The 25,270-nt window shown below is 41.9% G+C and overlaps 1 long non-coding RNA gene across 1 annotated transcript in view; it reads right to left on the reverse strand.

Annotated features, from left to right (window-relative positions):
* The window catches only part of LOC117082737, a 78,702-nt gene extending 62,111 nt beyond the window's left edge, over positions 1-16,591 (reverse strand). Inside the window, exon 1 of the long non-coding RNA XR_004436752.1 lies at positions 16,272-16,591. This is a non-coding gene — a long non-coding RNA (uncharacterized LOC117082737). The remainder of the gene's footprint in view (positions 1-16,271) is intronic.
* Between the last annotated feature and the right edge of the window lie 8,679 nt (positions 16,592-25,270).

Here is a 25,270-nt window from a genome sequence, read left to right on the forward strand (position 1 = left end):
CTCCCACTGATCAAGTCAAAGCTGACAGGATTGCAGACCTGGTGAACCTCCAAATCTCTGGTTCCAGAAATAGATTATGAAATAAGCAAGGATGTAAGACAGTTATAATCTTGATGCTATTAATACCCAATGAATGGAATTCTTAACACCCACCATTGGTGGTCAGCTATCATGCAGCATCATTCCTGCACTTGAGAATTACAGAAACATTGAAAATAACTTATCTGCCATTTAAGATCCCTTGAATTGGTCATAAACACATTGTCTAAGCCCTGGCAAACCTCAGTTTCCCACTATTACATGTGCTGTATCTTTCATTCAGAGGGATGGATATAAGTAGTACAGTGTTTGGTCTGATCAAAATTCCATAGTTCTCCACCACAAAGTGTTCTCTTAAGTCCAGTGTTTCCAAAAACATGTGTTTCTACAGAAATTTTTCCTTTACATCAAAATAAGAGAAAGGGAAAAATTCTTTCTGCTCATGGCCCAGATTAACCATGAGTTGCTAACATTTCCTTGTGAGAGGATGGAAACTTGGAATAGTTAAAACTTAAAATAGCTCTAATAGCCCAGGTATAAATGTATCCTACACTCTTGGGTTGTTGAGGCTTAAAGAATTTAAAAATGAAAGAGAAAAATTTAAATGGATTAATTTTTCTAGGAGTGTGTATTTCCGCACATCCCTTAGTAAATATAAGAATGGTATTAGGGTATCCCAATCATTATACACTGTTTATTGGACAGACATGATTTTCAAATGGTGTTTTAGAATTGAGCTTCTCACTTTCACCGTGGAGAACACAGTGCTTCTTTACTCTGGTAAGCTTCTCCTGAAAAAAGGCAATGATTTTCACATATATCGAAGAAAACATTCACTGACAACATCAATAATTAACTTCTATTCCTTATTCTTATCCCCTGAGAAGCATGCATTTAAGGGAAGATTGTCAAAAGACAACAAAGAAATCTAGGTAGTGGTGACATCACAGAACTCTAGGACTTCCCTAGAAAAGATGCCTCTTGAGGTTTGAAACACATTAGGTAGACTAAATCCCAAGATCAAACTTATCAATATTTGATAAGTACTGAAGCTGACACACACAAAGCTAGGAGAAGCTCATCTTGCCTGCCTGGCTGCAAAACAATGACAACAAAGATCTGCAGTCAAGCTGTGATCCATTTGAGTGTGCGTTCAGCTTTACTTAAATTCATTCATTCATTTATTCTTTCTTCTATTGATTCAACAAACGTATTCAGCAGTACACGGGGCACTTTCCTAGCTGCTGGAGGTATAGCCAGGAACAAAAAAGCTCCCTGCCTCAGTGGCATTTATAGTTTAGTTGGTGAGGGAAATAATTATGCATGCATATGTAGACAGACACACATAGAAATACACTCATACATATATATATACTGTATGTGTCTATAAATACATTTAATATACATATATAATATATTACATAAACATAAACAGCCACGGCTCACTTAATGATGAAGATATGTTCTGAGAAATACATCGTTAGGCCATTTTGTCACTGTGCGAACATCACAGAGTGCACACAAACCTAGATGGTCTAGCTCACTACACATGTAGGCCATGTGGTATAGCCCATAGCTTCCAGGCTACACACCTGTACAGTGTGTGGCTGTCCTCAATGCCATTAGGCAACTGGAACACAATGGTAAATATTTGTGTATCTAGGCATATCTAAACATAGACAAGGTACAGGAAAATAATAGTATTAGAATCTTATGGAACTAATGTCCTATATGTGACCAGAATGTCACATGTAGGGGGCATAGGCCTGTACTAGTATATAATTTATTATATGTAACTGAATAATATTATATATATACAATCTCAGATAATGATACATGCCATGGGAAAAAGTATAAGGTAAAACGAAGAAGCAGGGGTGGGACAGAGCAGGACGTGCTTTTCCTTCGTGTTGGAGGGTGTCAGGAACACCACCTTGATAAGAAATCTGGAAGGAGAAGGGAACAAGCCACATCAGCCTCTGGGGAAGACTGTTCTAGGCAGAGGGCACAGTCAGTGGACAGAGGCCTGAGGGAGAAAGGTGCTTGGTGAGTCTGAGGAGCTGCCAGGAGGTCCGAAGCTAGAGCAAAGTGAGCCCAGAGCCTGTCTGCAGATGAAGGCAGTGACCTCAGGCCATTTTACGCAGCACTTGAAGGTCCCTGAGAGAAGTCTGGCTTTTACCTGAGTGAGCTGAGAAGTTATTAGAGTGTGATTAGCTGAGGAGCAACATAATGTGACTCACTAAAACCAAAATGAAACAGAAATCCTCCACTGCCCAGTAGAAAATAGACTGTACAGTCCCAAAGGCAGGAGATGGGAACCCAGTTAGAGACGTTTGCAAGAATCCAGACCAGAGATAGTATCTGGTGCTACTGACAAGTCAGGTAAGATGAGGGCCAGAAACTGATGACTGGATTTAGCCTTGGGGAAGCCTTGGTGACTTGGACAATAGTAGTTTCAGGGTAGAGGAGAGGACAAAAACCCTACTGGAGTTATTAGTTCAAGAGAAGATGGGAGGAGGAGAGGGGTGCAGACACCTCTCGGCGGGCAGAGGAGTAGGGCAGAGACAGAAGGGGATGTGGGGCCCAGACAGGGTTCTTCTAAGACAGGAGAAATAGCAGAATGTCTGTATGCTGATGAGAGTGATCCAATGGAAAGTGGGAAAAGTGATTTCATGGAACCAAAGGAGACAGAAGCAGGAGATGTGACTGGTGAATCTTCCCTGCCCTCACCAATGGTTCACAGCTATGGGAGGGAAGACGTGTAGGTGGGTGAGTGGGTATGTAGGGTGGTGGGGATTTAAGGAAGTCTTCTGATCATCTGTTTTCTCAATGGAATAAGTAATAAGGTTACCTACACACAAAATCAGCAGAGAGTGAAGATAGAGAAAAAGAATTTGGATATTTCCAGAGAGAAGACAATTTGTGAAATAGTCTCCTAGGAAAGTTAGAGAGGGAAGGATCGTGAAATCCCAGCAGGGACTTCCTGGCACACTAAGGTCCCATGTGATATTTTAGAGTCATGAACTTAAAGTGAGACCAGTCAGATTGGCTGTGTGTTTTTTTCCAACCATATTCAACTAGCAGATTCAAGTACAAGATAGGGAGAGGGTTGGATTTAACTGAATTACTCTGCAGTTGAGAGTTGCAGGTGAGTGATTCCAGCACTTGGTCATCGAATCTGAGCTGCTCAAGTAGGAAAAACACAGGGGAGTGTAATGAGAGGCAGTAAAAAGGTTATAGGATCAATGGATTACAGGATTTAGCGGGATCAAAATATTATCAGAGTAGGGTACTAGAGGAAGTACATTGCAAAAATAGAGTGGGATGCATGAAGGCAACCTGGGCCTCATCTGCTAATGAAAGGAAGGTGTATGTGTTTCCTCCTGCTGCTGTAATGCATTATCATAATTTATTGGCTTAAAGCAACACAAATGTGTGATTAGTAGTTCTAGAGATCAGAATTCTGAAATAGATTTCACTGGGCTGTAATGAAGGTGTTGACATGGCTTTGTTCCTTTCTGGATATTCTAGGGAGAATCCATTTCCTGGTCCTTTCCAGGACATAGAAGCCAACCACATTCTTTGGCTCATGGCCATCTTCCTTCATCTGCAAATCCAGTGATAGTGGGTAGAGTTATCCAGAACACCCTTCTGACCTCTTCTGTTTCTGCCTTCCATATTTAAGGACCTTTGTGATTACACTGGGGCCACCTGAATAATCCAGCATAGCAACCTTAATTCCATCTGCAACCTCAATTTCCCTTTGCCATGTAATCTAACATTTTCATAGATTCTGGGGATTAGAAAGTAGACATCTTTGTGAGGGTCTGTTATTCTGCCTACAACAGAAGGATTGTAGTTATTGGTAAAGACAAGGTCTAGGTTTGACCATGGGAGGTGGTGACTAAAGTGGAGTGGAGGACAAGATCACTGGAAAAGTGAAGGTCCAGGAATAAGGAGTCAGGATATTAGAAGCAGCATCTGCAAGAATATTGCAGCCGCCAAGAATTATAATAGGAATAGTACTGGGGACAATGGTAATTAATCAGGACTTAAGATTGTCAAAAATTGGAGAGTAATGAACAGGAGATAAGGCAATTTTTATTAATAAGCTATTGGGTGAGAGGTGGTATTGGAAATCAATGCTGCTGAAGTCGAAGTCAAGGGACAAGACATTTTCCAAGCTCTGCTGCTCTAGAAGAAGATTCAGAAAAGGTAATAAAAATGATGGTGAATTCTGGAAGTGCAGAATTTCCTTATCGCATCTCTCAACATGGGCTATCAGAACCATAAGGTATTATTTTTAACTTTTCAAAACTTTGACACATCTATTATCTTCATATATGTTCATTACATCTGTGAGATGGAAATAGAAGTTATTATCCATCTTCCATGGTTTGGAAAATAAGATGTTAATTGATGGCAAATAAGTGAAAACATTAGATCTATCCTGTGCCCATTTAATTACTCAGCTGAGTTACTGAAGACATTGTGAAGAATATAATAAAGCATATCATATAATTACATTCCTCCAGGAGACTAGACTCTTGGGTCAAAAATCCCTTTGAGAATCTGGTAACAATAAGGAATTTTGCCCCTAAAAAAGCACATTGGCACGTACACAAAATTTTACATATAATTTTATGATATCACCAATTTCCCTAAAGTCCCAAAGGAGTCTACACATCTCAGAATCAGAACCTCTTGTCTGAATGTTGAGGTAAAACTACAGTTGACCCTTGAATAACACAGGGGTTAGGGACACTGAGTCCCACTGCAATAAAAAATCCATGCATAACTTTTGACTCTTCAAAAACTTAATTACTAATAGCCTACTATTGACCGGAAGGCTTACTGATAACATAAACAGTCAATTAATACATAGTTTGTAGGTTCTATGTATTCTATACTATATTCTTACAATAATAGAAGCCAGAGAAAATAAATTGTTATTAAGAAAATCATAAGGAGAAGATAATAAGTTTGCTATTCATGAAGTGGAAGTAGATCATCATAAAGATCTGTATCTTCTTGGTCTTCACATTGAACAGGCTGAGAAGGAGGAGGAAGAGGAAGGGTTGGTCTTGCTGTCTCAGGGGTGCCAGAGATGTAAGAAAATCTCCATATAATAGGACCCATGCAGTTCAAACCCACGTTGTTCAAGGGTCAACTGTAAAGACAGTAGAAATTGCCTAACAATGTAAGTTACAAGAGAAAGTATAATCAGGTGCCAAATGGGTGATATGAAAAATTGTTATAAGTCCAGAAAAGCAATGCATCACTCAACTTGGGAATAATTATGGAAAAACTGTAAAATCTTGAAGACTTGAGATGATTCCATGGTAAAGAGGCGGATGGCATTTAAGGTAGGAAGATGGAGAGAAGCTGGAAATTAGGTTGGAATGTTTCAGAGCCAGTGAATAGACCAATCTAACCATCTGTGAAATGTGGGCAAAAATGACTTCCAAGGTATATTTGTAAAAAATAATTAAAGCTCCTGGTGAAATGTACCCCTCAAAACATTATTAATATGGTACATGGGTCTGTTTCAGGACATGAAGGCATAAAATTATTGTTCTAATTGATTTAGTAGGAATTTCTAAATTTGTGCTAACACTTACAAGTCTTATCTTTAAAATACAATACTGAAGCAGAAAAAGTCACTTTCTCATATTCTCAGTGAGAAGGTTCTCATACAATTATGTAACAGCTACTTGAACCATATATTTTTTCCTGTGATTTTTATGTATTTTACATGTTTTTAGCTCTTTAAAAAAACTGACTTACAAAGATAAAACAAAGGCTCTTCTTTATAACTGGGATAAATAATGCTTCCCTTATTTCAAGAGTGGGTGTGAGATCCCAAACCCTGTTTTCCCCAACCTTCTTTTGCTCTCTACAAAATATGAGCTGCCATGTGGAAGAGAGTAAGTAAAAATGTCAATACATTGTGGCTACTTGGACAGCATTTACAGAGAGTCAAATGTTTTAAGAACACTTAATATTAAATGGAAAACAGATGAATGATGATAAATAATTCTATCTATAGGTCTGAACTGCCATGTTGGAATCTAAATCTGAGACATTGCAGGGAAAATCCTGTGCACGCCTCATCGGAGGGCCAAATTACACCAAAATGAGATCCAGGTTAGGAATGTGAAGACTCTGGAGAAATCCCCTAAAGCAGGTTTTTCTGAGCTAAATTCCCCTTGGCAATGTAGCCATGCAGAATAATCACGAGTATCCTGGAATCGTAGAGTGGTAGGACTGGGCAGAACCTAACTGTTCTCAAGTCTGATTCCCTAACGGATGCTGGGATTTCCTCTCCAGCACACCTGCCTCTTCCCTGAATAAGCATATCTGGAGACAGGCAAAGTCGGGGTGTGCTGGTAAATGCTTATCAGCTAATGTCCAAAGGAAAAAAAAGGAACCTGACTGGTAGCATTTGCTGAGATCCGAGGTGTGAATACTCCCACCGTGGCCAATTCAAGCAACCAATGTGATATCAACATTATGTACTATTTCCACCACATAGATACGATGGCAGTAAATAACCTCAGAGGCATATGTAAGAAGACAACATGGTAAAATGATTTGGAAGTGGTAGATTTTAAATGTTTTTACCTTTCTGAAAAATATTATTTGTTTAATTATAATGTAATAGGACTTAACGTATAAGAATGGCTGTATAACATATAACACATAATAAATTGGCACTCATGAGCCAGTACCTGCTAGCTCTGGCACACACCGATAATAGCCCTGGAAAATGACCCTGGACCACCTTCCTCATGAAGGAAAACCCCTTAGCAGGTCCTGATCAATGGCAACTCCCCAATATCACCACCCAAGCATTCAGTACATTTTTTTGTTTGTTTGTTTTAAGAGATAGGGTCTCTCTGTATTACCCAGGCTGGAGTCCAGTGGTGCAATCCCAGCTCACTGCAGCCTCAATCTCCTGGGCTTAAGGGATCCTCTCGCCTCAGCCACACCCAGCTAATTTTGTAATGTTTTATTGGCCAGGCTGGTCTTGAATTCCTGGCCTCAAATGATCCTCCTGCCTTGGCCTCCCAAAACACTGGGATTACAGGCAAAAGCCACTGACTGGTGTTCAGCACTTTTAAGCCAGGCTTGTATTCTTTGCTTCACTCTCATTTCTTTGTAGTTTCTTCAAACACAACAAACACCAAATAAACTCCAAATGAATTAATGATGCAAATGTAAAAATGAAAGAACTAAGAGAAATACAGATGGATATTTTTATAAAATTGGAGAATAGACTTCTCAAGCATCACATAAAATCCAGAAACCAAGAAAATAAATGAATAGACTTGATTTAATAATGTAAAACTCTTGTATAAGAGAATATTTCATCATTATTAAACAAAGTTAAAGAAAAGTCACAGAATGGGAGGACATATAAACACCATATCTAACAGGTTAATAGCCATACCCTATATAAAGGCTCTTGGAAACCAAAAGGAAGAAGACCAAAAAATCCCATAGAAAAATACGTCCAGGATAGAAACAGATAATTCATGGATGAACCATAAATGACAATAAATATATGAATAGATGCTCAAAGAAACACACAATAAAATAATTAAATACTTATTTCACCTAACAGATTAGTAAATATTAAGATGTTTGATAAATCCAGTGTTGAGGAGGTGTGGCGAAACAGGCATTCAGACACTGTTGGTAGAAGTAGAAATCAGTACAGCCTATTTGAAGAGGAAGAAACAGTAATATCTAAAAGACAAAAACAAAATGCACCTACACCTTGACCCAGCGATTCTGTTATGATTTAAAATTTTTTAAATGACCTAAAATATATGTACAAAAATATTTGTCACAGATTGATGGTAACTACATATTAGAAACAACTGAATGTTCTCTAATAGGGGACTGATTAAAAACCGTGTGGTGTGGCCCTAAAATGCAAGGCCACTAAAAGTTCTGTATATGTAAGTATCGACGCTCTCCAAGATGTATCATTAAGTGGGTAAAAGTGCCAAACATCGTGTTTGTTTGTTGTTGTTGGGATGGAGTCTCGCTCTGTTGCCAGGCTGCAGTGCAGTAGCTGGATCTCGGCTCACTGCAACCTCCGCCTCCTGGATTCAAGTGATTCTCCTGCCTCAGCCTCCCGAGTAGCTGAGATTACAGGAAGTGCCACCACGACCAGCTAATTTTTTGTATTTTTAGTAGAGACAGGGGTTTCACCATGTTGGCTAGGATGGTCTCAATCTTTTGACCTCATAATCTGCCCGCCTCGGCCTCCCAAAGTGCTGGGATTACAGGCCTGAGCCACCGCGCCTGGCTGCATTGTGTTTAGTGTTATTCCATTTTTGTAAATATAAAAGGATGTGTGTATATATATTTGTATAATCATGTCTCTTTCTTGGAATAAATGAAGGACACTATTAACTGTTATTACCTTTGGGTTAGAAGATGATGTTTACTTTTAATTTTCTGTCTTTTTATACTTAAAAAAACAAAGTATATGCATCACTTTTATTTAAAGAACAAACTTTACTTTTTTTCATAATTAAAAAGAGTTTCTTAGTTTTGGTTCCCCAGAAACAGACCTGGAGACAAGATTTGAGTGCAAGCGTTTGTTTAGGGGTTCACCCTAAGAAATATCAGTGGGGGATTAAGGAAGGGAGACTGGGCAGGCGAGGGAGTGAATGAAGAGTGTGCTGTCAATCAAGTTACCACTGTGGGCAACTGGAAACTGTGATCCAGCATAAAACATGTACCTGAATTAACCCACCCAGCCAAGGAGGTATTTAACCATCAATTCCTGTGGGTCATTGATTGAAGGCTGCTGGGGTGGGGCGGGGTGAGGGGGCTTAACTCCATGGCTCAGACACAGACAGAACAAGTTCTGCGGCCAGAGAAAGCCTCAGGCAAAGAGCTGGGACAGACACAGGAGATGGGAGCTGGGAGGGGATGTGGGTCAGCCGCAAGGCATGTTTGCTACAGAAACCACAACCCTAGTATCATATTATAATAAATAAATAGAACGTGCGTGTTTGCTGACCTAGCAATTTCACATTTAGGAATCTCCCTCCTGATGTCCTTACATACCTGGGCCCCGATCGACAATATAGAAAGATAGATTGATTGCAAAATTGTTTGTAACAGAGTACAGCCAAAACAAAACCAAAAAACCAATGTGAATGTCAATCAGTAGGAAGAGATTAAATGCATCATGGTATATCCTACATATGCAAGTCGAAAAAAAACAATGAGGTCCATCTTGGTAACTTTCATGAAAAAAAAAAAATTCTCTGAAACACATCACCTTGTGGAACAATATATATCATGAGATCTCATTTTTGTAAAATAGCAAAAACAAGAAAGAAGCAAATAAACACATACACAAACTCCAGGTCAACTATATGTGCGTGTATGTGTACATGGCAAAAGATCTGAAAAAATAAACAAGTTGCCAGAGTTTGTGCAATGTAAAGTGTACATTACTGATGTTTTAATGTATTATTACATATTTTTATTTACTATAAGTAAATGAAAAAAAACAATTTTTTGGCAAAGATGGGGTCTCCCTCTATTGCCCAGTCTAGCCTTGAACTCCAAGCCTCAAGCGATCCTCCTGTCATGGGCTCCCAAAGTGCTGGGATTACAAGTGTGAGCCACCATACCTGGGCAGAAATGTATTCCTTATAGTTTTGGAAGCTGAGAAGTCCAAAGTCGAGGGGCCTTTACATGAAAAGGGGAGCTAGAAATAGTACCTATTTCATAGGTTATTGTGGAGACTGAAATAACACACATAAAATAGCTAGCATTGCACTGCTCATAGAGTAAATCTTCAATAAATATAGAATGGTTGCTATTAAAAAGGATGGCTTTATATGCCACAAAGAAATTGTAAGTATAAAGTGAGTCAGAGTTTGCTTGTCTCCTCACACCTCACTCTATTCACTTATTTATTTGTTTATAGACTCAGGGTCTCACTCTGTCACCCAGGCTCGAGTGCAGTGGCGTGATCATGGTTCACTGCAGCCTCAATATCCTGGGCTCAAGTGATTCTCCTGCCTCAGCCTCCCGAGTACTTGAGACTACAGGTGTGAGCCATCATGCCTGGCTAACTTAAAAATTATCTGTTGAGCCGGGAGTCTTGCTATGTTGCCCAGGGAGGTTTTGAACTTCTGGCCTCAAGCAATCCTCCTGCCTCAGCCTCACCGCTGGGATTACCCACCCATTTATTTAACAACTATCACTGAGGGCCTCCTACCAGCCAGGCATGGGAGAGGCATCAAGAGACAAGATCAAATCCCTGCCTGCTGGAGCTCACATTCTGCTGGGGCAGACAACGATGAAATAAACATGCAACATGTCAAGTGACAATCAATGCTGCCAGGTAAGGAAATGGAGTCTTGGAGGTAGGGTGCTGTCATTTATAGGAGGGTCTCTGTTAGAGTGCTATTTGAGTGGAGATCCGATGAAGTCATTGGGGAAAGTGCCTGGGCCTGGGCAGGTTACGGGAAGGAAGGAGAGTTCATGGAGTGAGAAATAAAATGATTGGAGGGGGAAGTTAATCCTGGCCTGATATTTTAACATCACTGCTGCTGCAGCATAGAAATTGGATTGGCAGAGGGAAACAGGGCAAGGATGATCACGCGTGTGACGTTTGCCTTCACAGTAGTAAGACAATGAAGACCATGGCAGTGAGTGTGGGCCTGGAAGGAATGGGATGATGGGAAAATAATTAAAAGATGAAAACAAGAACTTGATAATTAATTAGATGTCAGAAGAAGAAGAAGGAATTGTGAATGAGGCTGAGGTGAAATTGCTGCAGGGCACAGCCGTGAGGAGGTCTTGAAAGCAAGGGCTGCCCAGGATGGAGCCTCCAGCCTCCCACCCAACCACTTCCCTCCTGCCCGTCACATGCTTGAGTGCACCCCTTGTACCAAACACTGTGTTCCCCAGAATGTCCTTGCTCTGGTGGCTACTGCTATGGTTTGAATGTTTGTGCCCTCCGAAACTCATGTGGGATCTTGATCCGTAAGGAAGAGAGACCCGAGCTAGCATGCCATGATGTCCCATGCCACGTCAGGACTCTGTAGAGACCCTAGCATCAAAAAGGCTCTCACCAGGGGCAGCCCCTCGACCTTGGACTTCTCAGCTTCCAAAACTATAAGGAATACATTTCTGCCCGGGTATGGTGGCTCACACTTGTAATCCCAGCACTTTGGGAAACCATGACAGGAGGATCGCTTGAGGCTTGGAGTTCAAGGCTAGCCTGGGTAATACAGGGAGACCCCATCTCTCCCAAAAAATTAAAAATTAGCTTGGCATGGTGGCACCCACCTGTAGTCCTAGCTACTTGCGAGGCTGAGGCAGGAGGATTGCCTGAGCCTGCAAGTTTGAGGTTGCAGTGAGCTACGGTTGCACCACTGCACTCTCTCCTGAGCCACAGGGTGAGACCCTGAGAAGGAAGGAAGGAAAGGAAGGAAAGGAAAGAAAGGAAAGAAAGGGAGAGAGAGAAAGGAGGGAAGGAAGGAAGGAAGGAAAAGAAGGAAGGAAGGAAGGAAGGAAGGAAGGAAGGAAGGAAGGAAGGAAGGAAGAAAGAAAGAAGGAATTTCTCTTCTTTATAAATTACCCAGCTTCAGGTATTCTGTTTTAAGTAACAGAAAACAGACTAAGGCAGTTGCCTAGAGAACTCTTATTCATCCTTCAAAACGCAGACCCAGCTCAGGCATCACCCCCTCCAGGCAGCCTGATGCTACAGCTTGAATGAATAGTTTATTCTTCTGCATCACTCCCAGTGTCATCCACAGCCTCGCACACAGCTTCCCAAACAACATCAAATAACACAGGCGTGGGTCCGGATTATAGCCCAGCTGGGAAGGGGTAATAGAAAGGTCTCGAAAGAATCTGTGAAGACCCTGCACTTGGCATGTTGCAAATAGGTTGTGCTTATACCCTAGGCCTTGAGTTGACCACATTGGGCAGCTGGAGCAGCTGGAGCTCTTGGCCAGTTAGCTCTCACCATGGAAAGCACATCCATTTACCCAAGAGCACCACACAAATATCATCATTTTCTGTATGTGCTATGCCCTGAAACAAAAAAGGGGGATGCTCTTTGCTGTACTAGGTGTTAAATTGGAATTATTTTAGTCTCAGTTTCAAGTGAGGCCCCAAAGCAATAGATAGAACATTCCAAAGTGAGATGCAAGATTTGCAAAAAGTGCTTATGGAAACCAGTTTTGTACTCTCAGCCAACCACCCACCTCCAGACTATATAAAAGATGAGAGAGAAGCCAAGAAAAGAATTGAAATTTACAGTAGGGAATTTTTGGAGGAAAGCTCTGCTGTGGGCTTCACCTGGAAGAAAGAATGAGGTCACTTGCCCTACCTCAAGCCAAGGTGTAGGGGTGCCTCCTGATGCTTGGGGGATGCAGTGGGCTGGTGTTTGGCTGAGAAGTGGGGAGTCTGGCTAGTTGGTTGCTCTGTGGTGTTGGGGTCAGCTTGCACTCAGAGTTGGGTACAAAGGACTCGTCGTGTTTCCCATGACTGGTGAGGGCTGTTCGGGGAAAGGAGGGAGTAAGAGGAGCCAAATAGAGAGTGAGGCAGCCCCAATAGGAAGTGACTTCAGATTCCCTGGGGCTGAGGAAGAGCCATAAGCAATGCAGCAAGAGATGCATTCAGGGCCCCAAGGGGCTCCAGGGGACACAGCCCCAGGATAGTGGTCCAGCAGGGAATGGAGAGTTGGAGGGTCTCAAAAGAACCTGTGAAGGCACCGCACAAGAGAAGGGCTGCTGCAACCCTGGCCTCCAACTGCTGCGACCCTGGCCTCCAGGCCTTTGCTCATCTTCCTTCTCTCCTCCCTGATCTGATCCTGGGGAACTCAGAAACCAGCTGGAGTGAACACCTGGCTGCAGCAGCCATTAGCACCGAGGAGGCTGAGGCAGGAGAATCTCTTGAGCCTGGGATTTTGAGGTTTCAGTGAGCCATGACTACCACTGCACTCCATCCTCAATGCAATGGGGGTGGGGGACCAGGAGAAGTTTTACGCGTAAATGAAGCATGATACTTTTGATTATTACATTTGATTCAACTTATTAATTACTGGAAAGAGCTGATGTTTTGAGATTTAAGCAACTGGGACACTTTTAATGTCTAAAGGTGATGAGGAAAGCTATGGGCCCCTGAGTTTTCCCCAGGCTGTGAAAGGGTGGGCCTTAGCAAATGCTCTAAAAGGAGGTGGCGATAAGAATAAACTCACCTTCTCATCGCACCCCGTGGGTCACAGTTCGTCATAACAAGTGCTTTTCTTTCTCCATTCTGTCTGTCTTCTGGGAGCTCCTTGAGAGCAGGAATTTACACCTAGTGTAAGTGGAGTTTGGCCCACAGCAGGTATGGGTTTTTGTAGACTGATCCAAAGTCCACTGTGACATGCTTCATTTCTGTTTATTCCTTCCCAGTCTTCTAGAATTGAGCTCCTCAACTTAGAACCTTGAATGAGTTCCAAGTGTGAGGAGAGAGTGACTACCCTTAGCCCCCAATGTAACCCTTAGGGCATCCAGGCAAGTGCCCAAGGGCTGAAACCCAGAACCTCTTGCCTTCAGCGGCAAGCAAACCTTTATCCAAGAGTGCCTCAGAAAAATGATCATTTCTCCATGGAATCAACCCAAATGCCAAGTTTATCAATGATAGACTGGATAAACAAAATGTGGTGCACATACACCATGGAATACTATGCAGCCATAAAAAGGAATAAGATCATGTCCTTTGCAGAGACATGGATGGAGTGAGAAGCCTCATGTTGTGCTCCTATTACACGTTATTCTCATGCCACATTTTGTCCGCAGCAAACTAACCCAGGAACAGAAGACCAAATATGGCATGTTCTCACTTACAAGGAGGAGCTGAACGATGAGAACACACTGGCACATGGTGGGTACAACACACAATGGGGCCTGCGAGTGGGGGGCGAGAGAAGGGAGGGCATCAGGAAGAACAGCTAATGGATGCTGGGCTTAATACCTAGGTGATGGGATGATCTGTGCAGCAAACCACCTTGGCACACATTTACCTATGTAACAAACCTGCACATCCTGCCCATGTACCCTGGAATTTAAAACAAATGTCAAAGAAGAAAAGAAAAATGATAATTTCTCTGAATGCCATGGGTTAGAAAAAGGCTGGGAAGCATTGCTCTAAAATAGCTCCTGGGACCTTCACATTTTTGCTTTCTGACTTTCTGCTCTATGTACAATATTTTTTTTCATGCCTCCCCAAAAGTTCACCACTCTTTACCACTGCCAGCTACCCTGTCACCACATGAAATGATACTTCATCTTCATCTACATAAGCTGAATATTGCATCCCTTCTTCATGTTTGTACACAGCCACCTTGAGTTTCACATGTTTTGTGAAATGCAGACGTCACTACAGTTGATGTACAGAAGAACCCAATGAGACTGAGAATGCTTACGTACATCATCTTGGAACTGCTGCATGTATCAAGAAACGTGGAATAGTTGCTCCCTTACAATCACTGTCAGGTGGCTGCGCTTCCACCCCCTTTTACACTCCAGACTGTGGGTGCTGCTTGGGGTCGCCAATGGGCCCAGCCTCTGCGGTTGGGATTCTAGTTGGCCCTGGTGGGAGGCATGTGACAGCCATGGGGACTTTCCCCAGTCTCTTCCTGGCTTATTCCTGGCTCCCACACCCTGTGTTTGCTACCTAGCTGCATCTCTGATTTTTGAGTTCCTGAATTGTGGGTATTGCCTTCTTGGGTTTGCAATATCTGCCTGATGCCAAACCCCTTGACTCTGCCTCTCCTAGGGTAGAGCCATGGTTTGGGGGCTCAACTTCTCAGGGTCACCAAAGCTGTAATCTGCTAACCCAATTTCAGTTCCTGGATCTTTCTGGCCATTCCTGTTCAGTGGATACCCAACCCTGGTATCATCTTACTGGTCCTGGAATCTTGAATTGAGAGCAAAATGTAATTGTGTTTTTGTTAGAAATGATGGGGACAAAGTTAGAGAGTGAGAAAAAGCATTTGATGCCCAAGACTGTGAGCTGAACTGGAAAAATAAAGAGTGTCTGAGGAACTCCATCAGAAAACCTTGCAAGAAGTCTTTGGATTTGCGTTGTCTATCTCCAGCAATAATCTGCTGGTGATGACTAATTAGGTGTACCATCGTTTGGAGATTCAGTGAAGACTACAAATGAAAAAAAAAAAAATAGTCTATCAAGGCATGATTCACACTCCGAGGACTCTTGAAACAAGCAAAGAACTTTGTTGTTTAGTCTGGCAAACATTTCACTTTGAAATTACTAAAATAATCATAAATGAAAACCGTGCTCCCTGAATCTTTCATCTATCTATGTGAAATGCTCTTAATTTCATAGGTGGTTGGTAAGGGACCAATTACTTTCGACATGTGAATGAAATGACATCATCTTTGCCAAACAATGTGCAGGGAAATGAGAGACCACCTTCCTTATAGCATATTTAATATGTTCTCTCTCTCTGTCTCTCTACAAATTGGCCCACGAGTATTCCTTCACTTTCTCATTATAACAAAACAAAAGAAAAATCCAGTCACATGTATTGCCAGCTGCTTCTCCCTTGTGGCATAATTCTACAGAAGCAGTGAGAGGACGGTTCCAGCGGGAGGCTGCTCCAGGACCACCAGAGAGTGTAGGGGGCCTGGGTCAGGGGTCTATGAGCTGCTCCAGAAGCTTCTGACTGCTGCTTCTGGAGCCCAAGTTCTGGGATCTCGGCAAGGTAACACTGGTTCGGCTGGTGGCCCTCTCCCCTTGCAGAGGGGACAGGGGCTTAGTGGAGAAGCTGAGGCCTTGGGCACTCTTGTTTTCCTCTCTCCTGGCCCAGGGGTGTCCTCTTCCATGGGTGGACCCTGCTGGAGATTTCCAAGCCCCCAACAGAATTACATTCTTCTTCTTCCTCAGTCATTGCACTGCCTCTGTTTTCCCACAATAGCAAAATACAAAGGTGGCCTACACAACACAGCACAAACTAGCATCATGACCTCAGGGCCACTAAGAAGGTCCTCAGGCCCCTCGAATCCTTTCATGGAGGGCAAAGGCTTTCATCCCTCCCTTAGGGATAGGGTCATAGATTATCCCTCCAGCCTTTGGGCAGCTGAGTGGAACCCGGAGCCTCCTCCTCACCCCATCCCATTACCGTCTCCTCCACCCTTGAGTTGTGGTCCCAGTGACCATGCAGACATTACCATTTTCTTCAACAGCTCTACCAGGACCTCTACCTGGAGGTGACGGCTGCAGATCCTCTCCCCAGTGAGTAGATGCTGATGGAGGGAGCACCCACGTTCCGCAGCAGGCATCCTCCACCTGCCCCCTCGGTCTTTGAGCCAGAGCACATCACTCATCCAGTGAGAGGGGTGGCCAGTCGAGGGCAGGAGAGGGGGCTCCACTACCTCAGGGCTGGCCAGGGCGTAGTGCTGAGGATCTAGAGAGCACTGGAAGTGAAGATTTCCCTATAACTCCAACTACTCTGGAATCTATCCTGACCACTTTGTGTTTTCCCATTTTTACCCAAGGGTCAGCTCTGCTTCTGCAAACATCCTGCCCTTCCCCTCCTCTGGCCTGTGTTCAGAATTCAGAAGCAGGTGTGGGGGCATGCGGCTCTGCCCTTTAGCCCATGATCACAGGAGAAATGGCCTCAGCAGAAAGACTCCAGAAATGACAGCCATGCTCAGCCTTGAGAGGTTTTATTAAACAACAGCCCTTACCTCCCCTTCTCCTGAAATAAAAAATGCAGGAACATTTTTAAATAAAATGTGTCATTTTTTAAGCAAAATATACGATTTTCCCAATGGCAGTTTTCAAACATTTCAAAAATGTTAAATGGTACGTCAGTTCTCCCTTTATTCTTCATACTTTCTCTCACCCTGGAAATATATGTATATATATGCACACATTATCCTTGGAGGTGTATTTTCTAGGATGCAAATAACAAAGGAAGGTGATGTCATTTGGAATTCAGGTGCTTAAAGTGGTGGACACGTGCTTTTCATTCCAGCATATAATTGAGGACATTGTCACTTGTCTTACACACGTGTATCCAGTTCTGTTCATCTGCCACCTTCTTTACCTGTATTTGGTGATCTGATCAACTAGGTGTTTGGGCAAATATCCTACTCTTATACCACCACCATGCTTGGAGTATTTCCAAGAGCAGCAAATCAAACTTGGGGCCAGGGCATGGCCTATTTCCAACAAAATATGATCATATACATTTCAGGACCATTTTACTGCTGTTTGCTATAACCAAATGAGCAATGGGCAAGTTTAGGGACCACAAAAGCAAAAACAGCATAACATTTGGAATTTTCAAGTATGCTTATTTCTTAAATTTGAAGAACCCTCTTGTGATTTTAGGACTTGTGTGCTAGTCTTTGATTCTTCTCCCACAAAGCCCAAGAGGAAATCTCCCCTTTCTCTTCCTGTTCTGGCCTTGGCCTTGCAATGTATGGTCTCACTCCCCTTGCACCTGGGCCATGTCCCCTGCACATGGTAGGGTTGTACCAGAGAAGCAAAGCTTGTATTGAATGGCACATTCCATCGCAGAGGCTCTCCTAGCAACATGGCAACAATAACAAACTCAACAATAGCCTTTTGTTTTTAGCTCTATAAAGTGCTGTGGCCATTAGTCTCACCAGAAAATTCAAAGGATATTTTGCAAGTGACGAGTGGTTTCTAGCTGAAGCATTGAAATTGGAGCCCCTTGATTGCTTTCCTCCAGTCTGCTAATATCTAAGTAGGCAGGCACCAGAGTTTCATTTGAGGAGCAGGATGTGCCAAAGGGAGGCGCTGCACAGGGAAATAACGGGGCTGGGGAGGCTCTAGCTCTGGCTCTGGTTGGTGAACTCCCCATATACCATTGACCAAGTCATGTTAACTCTCTAGATCTTCCTCTTCTCATCTTCAAAATTAGGAGTTGCTTCAGTGCTTTGAAAAATCCAGATTCTTGGGTCTACACTCATCTTGCTGAATCAACATCTCTAGGGCTGTGCTCCAAGAATTTGACTTTTAACCAGAGGTAAATCGATGACTTTGTTGAACAGTTCTAAAAACGTTTATGTAATTAGCTTCCCAATTTGGCTTGCTTGGCAATAGAGGATCAATGCATACTTTAGGATTGGTATGTTATGTATATTGTAGGGAACATTTTCTCTGATAGATTTTATAAAGAACTAAAAGAACCCATTTTATTTGCTGTTTCTCACTGGCTATTCTCCATAAAAGACCACATATCATGTGCCCCATCAGAAAAAACTTTTGAGCATGTGTTTCTAATATACTTACTTTTAAAATATTTCATATCTAATATCTATATTTATTTACATGTCACTAGGCTTTAATAGCTACTATTTTATGTTAAATATTAAATATTAACATATTATGAACATTATAAAATATAAAAATAAATAATTTTCAAAGAAAAAAGTTGAAATAAGATTAAAAAATTTTGATTAGTGAAAATCTTGGTTTAACACTTTGTGGCATAGCAATATCAAACACAATTTGTGATACTGATTTCGAGTTCTCTCTCTCTATATATATATTTTTTTCTTTTTCTTTTTCTTTTTTTTTGAGACAGGGTCTCACTCTGTCGCCCAAGCTGGAGTACAGTGGCAGGATCTTGGCTCACTGCAACCTCTGCCTCCTCCTGTCTCCACTTCCCGAGTAGCTGGGACCACAAGCGCACACCCTGGCGCCTGGCTAATTTTTGTATTTTTTGTAGAGACTGAATCTCACCATGTTGCCCAGGCTGATCTCAAATTCCTGGGCTCAAGTAATCTGCCCACCTCAGCCTCCCAAAGTCCTGGGATTTCAGGCATGAGGCACCCGGCCAAGTTTGGTATATTTTAATAGTTATAATAGATTCAAATATGCTTCACAAAAATACTGTATGTAGATTCACGTACAAGAAGTATCTTTCTAGAAAACTATCCTTACTAACCTATAATACTGATTTTTAAATTCCATCCACTAATTATGCCAAAGTGTCTTATGAGCCGGTAAATTTCTGCTTTTCTGGTTATCAAATAGTGGTTGTTGCAAACTAATTGGAAGATTTGACATTTTTAATATTTCCAACAAATATTTTCAAAACATGATAAAATTCTTCACTTAGAAAAAAAACTGGGGCAGGTTAGAAAATTATATTTCCAGGGTTTTTAATGTGTACAGATGTGAGTTTTTGTATTGTTTTTGGCAACAAAACCCGCATGTATTTGAGAATATTTCCAAGCATGCATTTCCGAAGAGCTCTTTCCATAGCACAAATTTCTTTCAAGAATTATTACTTTCTCCCTCATTGTAACACTATTTTCTCCTCGCCTTTATCTCAAATGGACAGATCAAACATAGTTTTGGAGATATCTGATGAATATCTGATGATATTGGCCTCAGAAAAAACCAGATTTGAACCTTTGTATTTATAAAAGAATAACGTGTTATCTGTCTCAAGTTTAACAACACTTTTAAGTGCTTTGCCACGAAATAACTTTTAACCCTCCAAGGGCACAAAAGATTTTCACCATTATTCCCCATCTCATTAAGATTCTTCTTCTATTTTTCGATCAAGTAACCACGCTGATGACACCCTGTAACATTTTGTGGATTTCTGGTTCAACTTTTTGCAGCAATAATATCCATATGGCTGATGATGCAGCGAATGTATGTTTCAGGAGGGGCCATGCCTGTGGATTTCCCCTTGATGTCTCTTTTTTTTTTCCTTTGAGACAGAGTCTCACTCTGTCACCCAGGCTGGAGTGCAGTGATGAGATCTCGGCTCACTGCCAGCTCCACCTCCCGGGTTCATGCCATTCTCCTGCCTCAGCCTCCCCAGTAGCTGGGACTACAGGTGCCCACCACCATGCCCGGCTAATTTTTTGTATTTTTAGTAGAGATGGAGTTTCACCGTGTTAGCCAGGATGGTCTCGATCTCCTGACCTCGTGATCTGCCCGCCTCGGCCTCCCGAAGTGCTGGGATTACAGACTTGAGCCACCGCACCCGGCTGATGACTCTACTTTTATAATTCCATCAAAGCAGCTACTCCCTGAATGGTTAGACTCATATGGGTAAACCCCCACTCCCCCTTCCCCATTTTTTAAATTAAAGAAGTCATTTACTATTGAGAATATATCTTTTTCTGGTACATCTTTTCTTTGGCAAGCCATATAAAAGCATTTATTCATGTATTTCATTATTCAAACAGAATCTAGCAGTTCAATTATGGAATCATGTTGGAAGCATCTCAACTTTTATTCATTCAGCAACAACCCATTCAGCAAGCACCCTGTGGTTTATCATTTTCACTAACGTTTTGTGCTTTGTGTCTTCCAAAAGATTTTTCTAACTAAAGAGGACACTTTGATTTTTTACTATGCTTTTATGTAAATAATTTCACTGGTTTATACTGCAGCAGTTTCTTCAACAGTAGCTTTGCTTTTAGATAAGAAATCTCATAAGTGGTTGCTAAGTATGTACAAATATTTAATAAGAAGTTTTAAAATACTGGATTGAGACTCACACAACTTTACACTTGAAACAAAACCAGAGGCTCATTTTAATATTGTGGGTTCTTCATTTCAAATTAGTTTCTAACATTGCAAAGCAACACTATTCATGGCTCAATGTTTGTTGGTAACAATAATGCATGTTAAAAAGCTATATTTCAAATATATTTTTAAAATAAATTTTAATTCAAAAGAATTTTAGGTTTACCAAAGGATTGCAAAGACAGAACAGAGAATTCCCATACACCCTTCACCCAGCTTCCTCAAATACTAGCATCTTACATAACCATAATATATTTATCAAACTTAAGAAATTGATACCAGTACAGCACTATTAACTAAACCACATATTTAATTTGTATCTCTCCAGTTCTTCCATCAATATATTTTTTCTGTTCCAGGATCCAATCCAAGATACCATGTCACCAAATGATCAATGCCACATAATAATTTTGTTTAGCTAAAACTAAATAGGCCAGGCGTGGTGGCTCACGCCTATAATCCTAGCACTTTGGAAGGCTAAGGCGGGCAGATCACCTGAGGTCAGTAGTTTGAGACCATCCTGGCTAACATGGAGAAATCCCATCTCTACTAAAAATACAAAAAACTAGCCAGGCATGGTGGGACTAAACCTGTAGTCCCAGCTACTTGGGAGGCTGAGGCAGGAGAATCACTTGAACCTAGGAGGCGGAGGCTGCAGTGAGCTGAAATCGTGCCACTGCACTCCAGCCTGGTGACAGAGTGAGACTTCATCTCAAAAAAAAAAATTGAATAATTTTTGGGTAGACGCAGTGGCTCACACCCGTAATCCCAGCACTTTGGGAGGCTAAAACAGGCAGATCACCTGAAGTCAGGAGTTTGAGAGCAGCCTGGCCAACATGGTGAAACCCCGTCTCCACTAAAAATACAAAAACTGGCTGGGCGTGGTGGCATGCACCTGTAATCTTAGCTACTACAGTGGCTGAGTCATGAGGATCACTTGAACCCGGGAGGTGGAGGTTGCAGTGAACTGAGATGGCACCACTGTACTCTAGCCTGGGCAACAGAGTAAGACTTTGTCTAAAAAAAAAAAAAAAAAAAATCTAAAAAACTAAATAATTTTGGCAATGTAGTTCTCCAAGAATGAGTGACAGGCAAAATACTGCAAGAAGCTAAAAGTGAAGCCCTCTTTGTCCCCTCCATCTCTGTTGTGGTATTAGGGCTTTTCACTGCAGCTCTCCTGTACTGTCCTTGAAATGAGACTATCTGGCTTACAGACCAAATAAGGGGGCCTCCATATGTTTATTAAATATGATACTAGAAAATCTACTTCTTCCTCGCTTTTCTTTTTTTTAAGGCAAAAATATGATGTGTAGAGGGTCTCAAATTTCTTTTCCATAGCAAACATCTATACTTCCAAGAAAGGGCCAGCAGATGTCTTTTGCACCCTGTCAAGTGCACACAACCCATTTTGTAGAATATTTCTCTGTATTCTATTCATGCTCCTTTGGTTGTTCAGAGAATCGACCCTAAACTCCTACTAATAGTAGTAAGTCTAAGCTAGAAAAACTGGACAATGTCAATGTTTTGTTCTCTACTGGCCAAGTCCATGTTTTTCTGAATTATTCATAGATAAGAAACAATTATTGAGTAACTTATTAAGGCAGTTAATGAACACAAATAAATTTCTCCAGGAAGCACTGCCTTAAGCCATCCCTTAACAAACTGTTAAAACTTCATGTACTTTTGGCAGGATAGTGCAGAAAAAACTCGGGGGAAGGGCAGATAGCCCTATGGCATCCCTCAAATCACATCACAGAGGCTACCTGCTCCCCATAATTGGGCTAGCTCTGTGTTTTCACCATTGACACTGACAATTAAATATTTGATAATGCCAGGAGTGGAGTCTCATACCTGTAATCCTAGCACTTTGGGAAGTCGAGGCAGGTGGATCACCTGAGGTCAGGAGTTCGAGACCCAGCCTGGCCAACATGGTGAAATCCTGTCTCTACTAAAGATACAAAAATTAGCTGGGTGTTGTGGCACATGCCTGTAATCCCAGCTACACAGCAGGCTGAGGCAGGAGAATCACTTGAACCAGAGGTTGTTGCAGTGAGCCGAGATCATGCCACTGCATTCCAGCCTGGCGGCAGAGCGAGACTCCGTGTCAGAAAATAAAATAAAACAAAACAAAACAAAATAAAATAAAATAAAATAAAATAAAAATTGACATCTATGTTGTTCATTTATTGAAAGAATGAATGATGTAGTAGGTTCTGTAATGTACCACATGGTCTCCCTTTAGGAAGGAAGAGTTTACCTGCCAGTTGCTGGGAGTTTTGCTGGAACAGGCTCTGGATGGTCAGCCCTCTTTAGGCATTGCCTTAGCTGAAGAAAATCTCTCTCAGGATGTGCCCCCTTCCAGGGACCGCTTGCAGCCAGTGACTGATCAGTTGGAGGTAGGAGGGCTTGGCCCCTTGTCCCATCTTGGGGCAACTCTGAGGGGCTATCCTGGCTTCAGAGCTCCCTGAGTGGTTGAGGCCTTGGTTGGGAATCCACAGTAGATCAACTTCTCCATCTGCCCAGTCCTGCTTCCTTTTCTTCCCCTCTACAAGTTTTGATTTCAAGAGCGAATAATTTTCTGACACACTAGTCTCAATTCAGAGTCTGCTTCCTAGAAGAGGATCCTCCCACATATGTAAGTGGTCAAAATTCAAACAGTAAAAAGAGCGTGCAAAGGAAAATAGGCATACCAGCACCGATGGATGCTTCCAGGCTGCGTGTGTGTGTGCGCGCATGTGTGTATACATGTATATTAAAATACTTGTACATTTTATACCCATTTTGGTCATTTTCTTATAAAGTTTGTAGCACCTTATACATGCTTTTTTCTATCTTATTTTTCATTTTAACCTATTTTTACATAGTGATACATAAAGTTTTACAATTACTGTCTAATATTCCATTTTGCATGGATGTACCATAATAATAGCTACCATCTGCATGACACCTATTGACTGGACACTCTGGCCAGCTCTTTATATTTATTCAACACATATCTTTTTTTTTTTTTTTTGAGACAGTCTCATTCTGTCGCCCAGGCTGGAGTGCAGTGGTGCGATCTCTGCTCACTGCAACCTCCGCCTCCCGGGTTCAAGTGATTCTCCTGCCTCAGTCTCCTGAGTAGCTGGGACTGCAAGTGCATGCCACCATGGCCAGCTAATTTTTGTATTTTTAATAGAGATGGGGTTTCACCATGTTGGCCAGGATGGTCTCGATCTCTTGACCTTCTGATCTGCCCACCTCGTCCTCCCAAAGTGCTGGGATTACAGGAGTGAACCGCTGCACTTGTTCCACATATCGTGTATCTATTATGTGCCAGGCACTGTTCTGAACACCAACAACACTAGAAACTGTATCTCACACTTCACTTCAACGTTAAGACTTTGCCACTATTCTTTTTTTGTTTGTTTGTTTTTGTTGTTTGTTGTTGTTGTTGTTGTTTTTGAGACAGAGCCTCACTCTGTTGCCCAGGCTGGAGTGCAGTGGCATGATCTTGGCTCACTACAACCTCCGCCTCCTGGGTTCAAGTGATTCTCCTACCTTAGCCTTCCAAGTAGCTGCAACTACAGGTGCGTGCCACCACGCCCAGCTAATTTTTGTATTTTTAGTAGAGACAGGGTGTCGCCATATTTGTCAGGCTAGTCTTGAACTCCTGACCTCATGATCCACCCACCTCGGCCTCCCAAAGTGCTGGGATTACAGGCGTGAGCCACTGCACCTGGCCAAGTTTGCCACTGTTGTTGTCCCTATTTTACAGATGAGAAAACTGATGTTCAAGTAACTTGCCTAAGGTGTGACTCTGGGACCAGGATCCATGATGAGGCAGCTGGTTTCTACCCTCTCTGCTCTTAAAGCCTCCACCAGCATCCCCTTCATCCTGCAACTTATTTCATCCGTTTCCTCCAATGGACAGTCAAACTGCATGCAGTTAGTGGCTATTATAAACAATGCTGCCGCAAGCAGCCTTTTCCATTTATCTTTGAGTGCCATCTCCCTACTGCTAAACGGGGAACAAGCGAGCTTATTATTCAATAGGATACCTGTTAGCCGTCCCAGGTCATTACCCACACCATTTTAAAACGTGCCTTTCTTCAAAATTAGGGTTTTACGGAATCAAAAGATACGGCATTCCATTCTTAATATGAAAATCTTAGGTTAAGCTTTTAAAATACTTCCATGCAGTCCCCTTGTGTTAGATGCATATTTGCAGATAGGGTAATACCTGAGTTACCATCGTCAGTGTCTCTGGTGGGAAGTGGAATGTTTTTATTGAAATTGTTCTTGTTTGTGTTTCAGGAAAAAAAAAAATGAAAACAGACCTACAATCTGGGTCTGGTTTTCATCATAGTGCAATCTTTATGAGACAATGTAAGGCTGAGAATATTTTAATCTGATATTTCTTTAAAAAATGCATGTTCGAAAATGATACAAACCAATCAGAGTAAGAAGAAGAACGATGGAAAAAGAAATCCCTTACATAAAAGAGAAGCAGGAAATTCCAGCGAAGTTTCACAGGGAGGAGGGAAAATCCATCTGTATCGCTATTTATTAGGTTGTTATTTCTTGGTATAGTGTAATAGTTGGTTTTGTTGAACAACAAAAATTCTGTTTAGAGGAAATTGGACAGTTCACACTCCCTGAA

This window comes from Trachypithecus francoisi, unplaced genomic scaffold (genome assembly GCF_009764315.1).
Source record: "Trachypithecus francoisi isolate TF-2019V2 unplaced genomic scaffold, Tfra_2.0 Lachesis_group9, whole genome shotgun sequence".
In the NCBI taxonomy this organism is placed as follows: Eukaryota; Metazoa; Chordata; class Mammalia; order Primates; family Cercopithecidae; genus Trachypithecus; species Trachypithecus francoisi.